The sequence below is a fragment of the Phoxinus phoxinus genome (assembly GCF_949152265.1).
Source record: "Phoxinus phoxinus genome assembly, chromosome: 19".
Taxonomy (NCBI): domain Eukaryota; kingdom Metazoa; phylum Chordata; class Actinopteri; order Cypriniformes; family Leuciscidae; genus Phoxinus; species Phoxinus phoxinus.
Window position 1 is genome coordinate 20,905,876 of NC_136894.1, and position 7,407 is coordinate 20,913,282.

The following is a 7,407-nucleotide window of genomic DNA, read 5'->3' on the forward strand; positions in this document are numbered from 1 at the left end:
ATCACATCAAAGCAGCTGGTACACGGCAGACTGTCCTCCTGCACGAATTTTATCCCGAGTCGGCGGCAATCACGTGAGCTTTCGCGCTAAACACAGAGACCGGAGCTTTCAATGTTGCAGGCAATAGCTTCAGATAGAAAAATTACAGAAATGTGTATGCAAATGATTTGTTGAAAAGCAACAAATGCGTGTAACAGTGTATGCGCACGCTGTGTGGTTGCTGCCACTGAGGTATAGCCCCATCGATCTAGCCTGTGACGTGCTTGTGTATGATTTGGCAATAGGGACAGCCTATACGCTGGTGAAAATGATGTTGTGATTTTTAAACATGTTTAAAAATGATCGGGAGGTGCTCGTAACGTGCTCGGCTCGTAATTCCTCTCACATGCTGTGAGCCGCGAACATCCGATTTCCACTCGATTTCTCCCGAGTGAAAAAATTATCTGTGAGCTCGTAAAAACAGCTAAATTCGCACCGTGTACGCCCGCCTTTAGTCAAAAGAATGGTCCAAAAAGTTAAGAGAAGATATCAATCGCCCTTCACAAACTAGAAACAGGATACAAAACGATAGCGAAGGTACTCAAGGTTTCTAGACACACCGTTGGAAGCATAGTTTACAAGTTCAAAGTTAAAAGGAAAAGTGGTTACACTACCAGGACGGGGCAGAAAAAGGAAAGCTATCAACAGCTGCAACCAGATTTCTGAGAAGGCAGGTTCAGAAAAACCCTTGAGTGACTGCAAAAGACCTGTCGCACGACTTGGTGGCAACAGGCACTGAGGTTTCAGCTTGCACAGTAAGACACATACTAAATGCATGCCAGAACTTCAAGACGTACACCACTACTGACCCAAAAGCACAAGAAAAGTCGGTTCCAATTTGCTCCAAATCATATAAATAAGCCTCTGTTCTGTGGAGCGATGAAACAAAACAGGAACTATTCGGCCCTATGGATCAGCATTATGTCTGGAGGAAGAAGAATGAAGCATATGCTGAAGAACACTGTCTACAGTTAAGCATGGTGGTGGCTCTGTGATGCTCTGGGGCTGCTTTGCATCCTCTGGCACTGGAAACCAGTAGCGTGTGGAAGGCAAGATGGATTCAGTGAAATATCAGGAAATCCTATGAAAAAAAATGTATGAAATCCAATGAGAAAATTCTATGCCGTCAGTGAGGAAGCTGAAGCTTGGGCATCATTGGACCTACCAACAGGACAATGACCCCAAGCATTCCTCAAATTCCACCAAGGCTTGGTTGCAGAAGTAGTCCTGGAAGAGTCTACAGTGGCCATCACAGTCACATCACAGCACGCAAACACAAGAACTAGAGGCCATTGCTCATGATGTCAGAAGCTGGTGTCTCGTTTGCAGCATGTCATAACAGCAAAAGGGTGTTCTACCAGGTAATAAAGATGCTGGACATGAAGGGGTTGAATAATATTGAGACTGCAGAAGTCATTAAAAGTTGCATTTTCAGTTGAATTTGGGGAAACCACATTTGTTGTGTTGAGCTATTTCAATTACTTTTGTTTGATTTGTTCATTGCAAACAGCAGAAAGTCTGTAAATGTAACCAATAAATCTGATTTGCAATGGGGTTAATTTTTGATTAAAACACACATTATATTCTATTTTTGAGTGAAATTGTTTCAAACTAAATCCTGCACCCTTTTTTGTGAACTGAATTAGTGTTAAAAAATGGCTTATTATTGCAGTGACATACTTGTACATGAGTCAGCCAATCAGAGGAATTGTGCGTTAAAGTCCTTTTAACACTGATGCATGTGCGTCAAACTCTCTTATCGACATGTCTGACGCCCCAGAGGGGAGATCTATAACAATTATGTAACCAGAATCACTGAAAAAAAGGCTACAGAAAGGTTAATTAGACTAATTCTCAGAATGCTAATGAAAATGTGTCACTGTTTACAAGTCAGAGAAGTTCATTGAAAAAAAAAAAAGATACATGTGTTGGTATTCAAAAACAATTAGGGAAAAAAGCTAAATGTATAGCTATTCCAAGTGGAAAAAACTTAGACTACAATTCAAAAGTTTGAGGTCAGGAAGATTAAAAATAAATAATAAATACAAATATTAAAATGATTTCTAAGGAGCTTTGCTTTGCCATCACAGCAATAAATTACACTTAAAATATATAAAATTATAAAATAAAACAATTATTTTAGATTATACAAAAATATTGCACAATATTATTGTTTTGATTGTATTATTGGTCAAATAAGAGAGTTCTTTCAAAAACATTAAACAATTTACCAATCCCAAACTTTTGAACAGTCATTTATATTGTACTATAAACATGTTTCCACTAACATGTCACATTTATATACCTAAACTTTCAACAAAACAGCTCACAAGTAACAATGGCACATGCCAGTTCAGGCACCTGAGAAAACAATAAGGCCTGGAAAAAGCAATAACTTATTGCAATAAGAGAAAAAAAACAGCAATAACTCTAATGCTAAATTAGTTAATAGCTTATATAATATATGGGCTGCAATCATCTGTAACTTCACATTGGTACAAAACCAGTGTGGGGACGCAAAAGAAAGAAACCAGCACCTTCTACTGGCTGAGCCATGTCAGTGACAACAGTTACATTTTCACAATGACCTTGATATATCTTCATTACATATTGTGTTACATAGGCTTGTTAAAAACTGAAAAATCAGCAATATCATATTATATTACTAGGAAAAAGATTGTATCATACTGTACCTAAAAATAAAATTTAGGGGATCAGAAGACGAGCAGTAACTCTAATCTAACAATTATTTAGGCTAAAAAAAACCCACAAGGCTCAAAAGTAATATTTGATTTTCTGCCGGCTTCACCACAAGATTATAATTTTGATTAGTAAAGCATTTTTAGATGTGCCAGACATAACATTTTTCATAAAATGTTACATTTTCTCAACCAAAGAATAAGAAAGGTTTTAGACATTTTCGATTCTAATTGTTTTTTCTTTTTTAAAAGCACAAGTCATTCTTACATTTGCATTTATGTCAGCCAGCTAGGTTAAAACTTTTACACAAAAAAAAACACAATTTGCAACAACAACGCACAATACAATAAAACATTTTTTTTTAAATGTTTTGGTTTGCAAGGCATAAAAACACATGCACAAGATCAATGAATATAAGAGCAACTGTCCGAAACCCTCTTAAACTGGCCCTAGGGCAGCGGGCTTTGCTTACTAATGAGCTGACTTTTATTATTAATTAAAAAAGTTATTTTAATAAAATGATAACTAAACTCTTTTAGTATGATGTTCTGTACAATATTGTTGCCATTTTGTGGTTCTACCCTCACCCGTGTTTTCCACATGTCACTGTTTCTATAAGTAAATAGTAACTAAGGCCAAACAATCGAGTTAGTCATCAGAAGTATAGAATTTAAAACATTTATTATTATAAACAAAATATTAAAGAAGACAGACTCAATTCAAATCAATTAGTGGTCATAACTCTTTATAATTATAGCAAACATCTTTGACTCACAAAAATAGTTGAGGGTCTCCTCAATCTGCTCAGAGGTGAGGTCTATGCGTGTGTCGGGCGAGATGAGAGGCGTGTGGATCCAGTCGTCGTGTTCATAGCCAAACACACTGTCTGCCCTCAGCTTGTAGACCGGCAACTGCTCCTCCAATAGACTGATAATCTCCACCTCAGGGAGCTCTGTGCTGTTGCAAACATCTGCAAACAGACCCAGAGAAAGATGTGAAAATCAACACTAGTACATCTTATGCATGTTGTAATAAAACGATGCACGTTCTCTGACCTGTGATGGTTTCTGCGTCCCTGTAGCGGGCATGTGCTGCTAAAGGCACTGGTTCCTCGGTTCCTTCACCTACATACTGCTCTTCTGGGATGGGTCCGAGGTGCACGGGTTCTGTAGGGTCTGTTCTCGAGAACTCAGAACTGGACTCCTCCAGCTTGGCAACTTCTTAATGAGATACTAGAACATCTCCAGCTTTGGCCCTCTATAAACAAACAAACAAAGACCAGTGAGATTGAAGATCATAACACACCACGATTCAGTATTCGAGTGATCTAAGGATCTTGTTCTTGTGGATGAATGGTTCATCAACAACCACAAATAAGTAAGCCTGTTTGTAATTGTTACAGGTATCGAGGCTTAGTGTTGAGAAATTGTAGCATCAGGTTTCATCCTTCTTGATAGTTTTGCTGTTAACTAATGATACATTAGGCATTACTCTAAAGTAGGACCACCAGGTGTAACAAGGGGATTCCTTTTACGTTTATTCATTAATCTAATAATGGGTAGAAAAAAAGATACGGTCCATGACATAAATATACATTAAAATACAACATTGTTTACATTTTTCTTTGCCTTTGGTACAATCAATGACAATATAAAAAAAATAAGTTATTTAATTTAGAATTTTGCAAACAACACATCATTCATGCATACTATATTCCTCACACAACAAACACACACATTTGTTTTTCATGTTTTATTTTTATATTATACTGTACAAATATACTGCACTATCCCCTAATCCTCACAGAAAACTTTCTGCATTTTTACATTTAAAAAAATAATTCTGGATGATTTATAAGCCGTTTTCCTCATGGGGACCAAAAACTGTATCCACAAATACAAGGATTCAGCTGTGTGTGAGAGAGTGTGTGTGAGAGAGTGTGTGTGTGAGAGTGTGTGTGTACAAGTTTGGCTATATTTGTGAGGACCAAATTTTCAAATATACATGTTCAAATATTATGACAACCGACAACACAACCCTCACAGAAACATTAGCAAAACACTAGATTTAAAAATAATAATAATAATAATCTGTTTTGACCGATTTATTTTGTGAATGTTTCTGTGAGGGCTGTGTTTAGGGGTTGGGGCTGATTTCGGGCGATAGAAAACATAATAATCAATGGAAGTCTATGCAAATAGTGAAACAAACATGTGTGCATGTGAGAGAAAATATAAAGCTGCCTTTATAATTAAGAAAGTGCCTTGCAAAGGAATTGTCATATAGTCCTTGGCACCAAAACGTTGGGATGAAAATCCCATACCTAAATCAACATTTAAAATGATAGCCATGATATTTGCCTACCTGCACAGATCACACAAATCCAGTGTAATAAAACTAATCTTACATAATGAATTACACATGTATTGGAAAGGTATCTGTGTACATATTGAGATTATAATAAAACACAGAGACTAGCCCTCACCATAGAGCATCACAGTCCCGCCCACAGCCGGTGCCGGAAGTAAAAATTCAATACAATTTCTCCATAGACATTTGGGGTATAAGCCATAAAAACGTAACCATACATGGTAGACTTAAAACCAGCAACGGCTGTACTAAGCGATTGTATATGCTCATATAAACGCCAAAAGTTCATGGGGCACTAACCTTGATTTGAGATAAATGCCTTTTATTCGCGATGTCTTGGATAAGTACTTCATTACCCACAATCCTAAACAATCCCACAATCCCACAGTGATGCATCTGATTGGTGGATGTCGTGTAAACCCCGCGAAGGTCAGAGCGTTGCCATGGAAGCAGGATTCTAACAGTAGAGACCAGAGCCCGTCTACATTCTCTGGTAGAGACTTGAACGGACTGTTTTCTTTAGCGGAAGCCATATAAATATTTTTTAAATCAATACATTCCTTTTTAAATTAATATTTTGTGTCAAATTATTTATTTATTTGGTAGTAATAAGCGGGATAATGTAATTTATGTAATAAGCGGGATAATGTATAGCGAGTTGAACTCCCTTCAGGCTTCGCTTCGGGCTCATAATCAGCCTTTATCCCTTACTTATCGTTCACTTTAGATAGGCTACTGTAGCCTTCATATGGCATGAGTCATATCAAGCATTTTATGATGCCACTGTCAAAACAATATTAAGCCTAGGCATACCTCTTCATGCATTTAACGTTACTGAACATTTGTGTAATAATTCATGGCAAGTTAATAAACTGAATATGACGGTCCAAGAGCAGACCATGCACCGGTCCATGCATCAGACCGGTGGCGCTGTGCACTTTCTGGTTTGCTGACCATCACTTTTTAATTTTCACTTGTGGATATTAAGAAAATACATTAAATGTTATTACAATTAAGGATGAACTATAACATCATGAAAATGAGCATGGACCTCAACCTGTCCTGTCAGCAGAGTGTCCTGTGTCATAAAGGGCTTTGAAATAAACACACAAACTAACGTTACACACTGACTGAACACACGTGTGTTAATGACTGAGCTGCACCATGTTGCTAACGCTATCGTTAACCGCTTTCACACACGCACACAATATATTATTATTTTTATTTACACGATTATTACTGAAATAACTGCTATTAACTACACATTTACTATATAAAATTCACTCAAAAGGCTCGTTCGCGGTTGTGGCTGAGTCGACTTCAGTGAGGCGCGGTGGTTTATGGGATGAGTAGTTCTTTCGCTCGGAAATGAAAATATGTACACAGTCTTGTACCTTTGCCTTTTTTTGGATTTTCTCTTCGTTTTTTTACTCGAAATGATATGTTGTATGCTTATGAGTTCAGCCATAGCTGGTTATCCTCAGACATGCTCTAAAACTCTTTAGATACGGATTTTTCCAAAAGTCAATGGGAGAAATGAATGGGAAATTTACTTCCGGCACCAGAGCTCTCTCGGGCTGTGGGCGGGACTGTGATGCTCTATATACTGTCTATGGCCCTCACACACATACATTACTGGTTCATATGAGATCACGTGGTTTGTTTTTGTAATGGGCGTGTCTACGCATGTGTCGTCATGACGTTCCTCCGCATCTTCTGCGGTACCTAACCCTTGCGTAAACAAACAAACTGATATTAAGTCATTTAAGATAGAACATCTATATTTCATTACAGCCCACCTTGTAGCTAACAATCTATATTATCAAACAAGATAATGTAATGACTTGAATACCGTCTAGATAAATAACTCCGGATACTTACAATTGAGGAATCACCAGTAAATTTGGAAATCATTTAAAACATGTATCGTCGTCCGGATGATGCGCGTACCACAGATTATCTGTCCACTTCAAATGAACGACGTGGTAACGATAAAGCAAAAACTAGAAATGTGCTTTTGTCTCTAGGGAACCCAAAACCTAGATTGTCGGATTGTTTTACTACCCGGAATTGAGATAACGTCTTTAACAGCAGTCCTCGAATCTCCAAAACCAACCAGACTTAATGCTTAGTTCCTCTGAGTGCTCATATTTTGCACATCCTGTACAGCATCCTCTCCTGTATCACCTCCTTTCATTCTCAATCTGAGAGCGTCGCAAAGTTCGTGACGTCACGCGTCAAACGTTCTACAGGAGCTCACAGCACCAGAATGTCACACAAAGGACGTGACATCATTTA

At 37.8% G+C, this 7,407-nt stretch overlaps 1 protein-coding gene across 2 annotated transcripts in view; it reads right to left on the reverse strand.

The window, feature by feature from the left end:
- trak1b (trafficking protein, kinesin binding 1b) overlaps positions 1 to 7,352 on the reverse strand; it is a 31,979-nt gene extending 24,627 nt beyond the window's left edge. Inside the window, exons 1-3 of one of the 2 annotated variants that reach the window (XM_079590886.1) lie at positions 6,991 to 7,352; positions 3,795 to 3,996; positions 3,515 to 3,709 (exon numbers count right to left, since the gene is read on the reverse strand). The gene's annotated coding sequence lies outside the window, so the exon portion shown is untranslated. The remainder of the gene's footprint in view (positions 1 to 3,514; positions 3,710 to 3,794; positions 3,997 to 6,990) is intronic. The other variant, XM_079590885.1, reaches the window with a different exon arrangement.
- Positions 7,353 to 7,407: the final 55 nt, after the last annotated feature.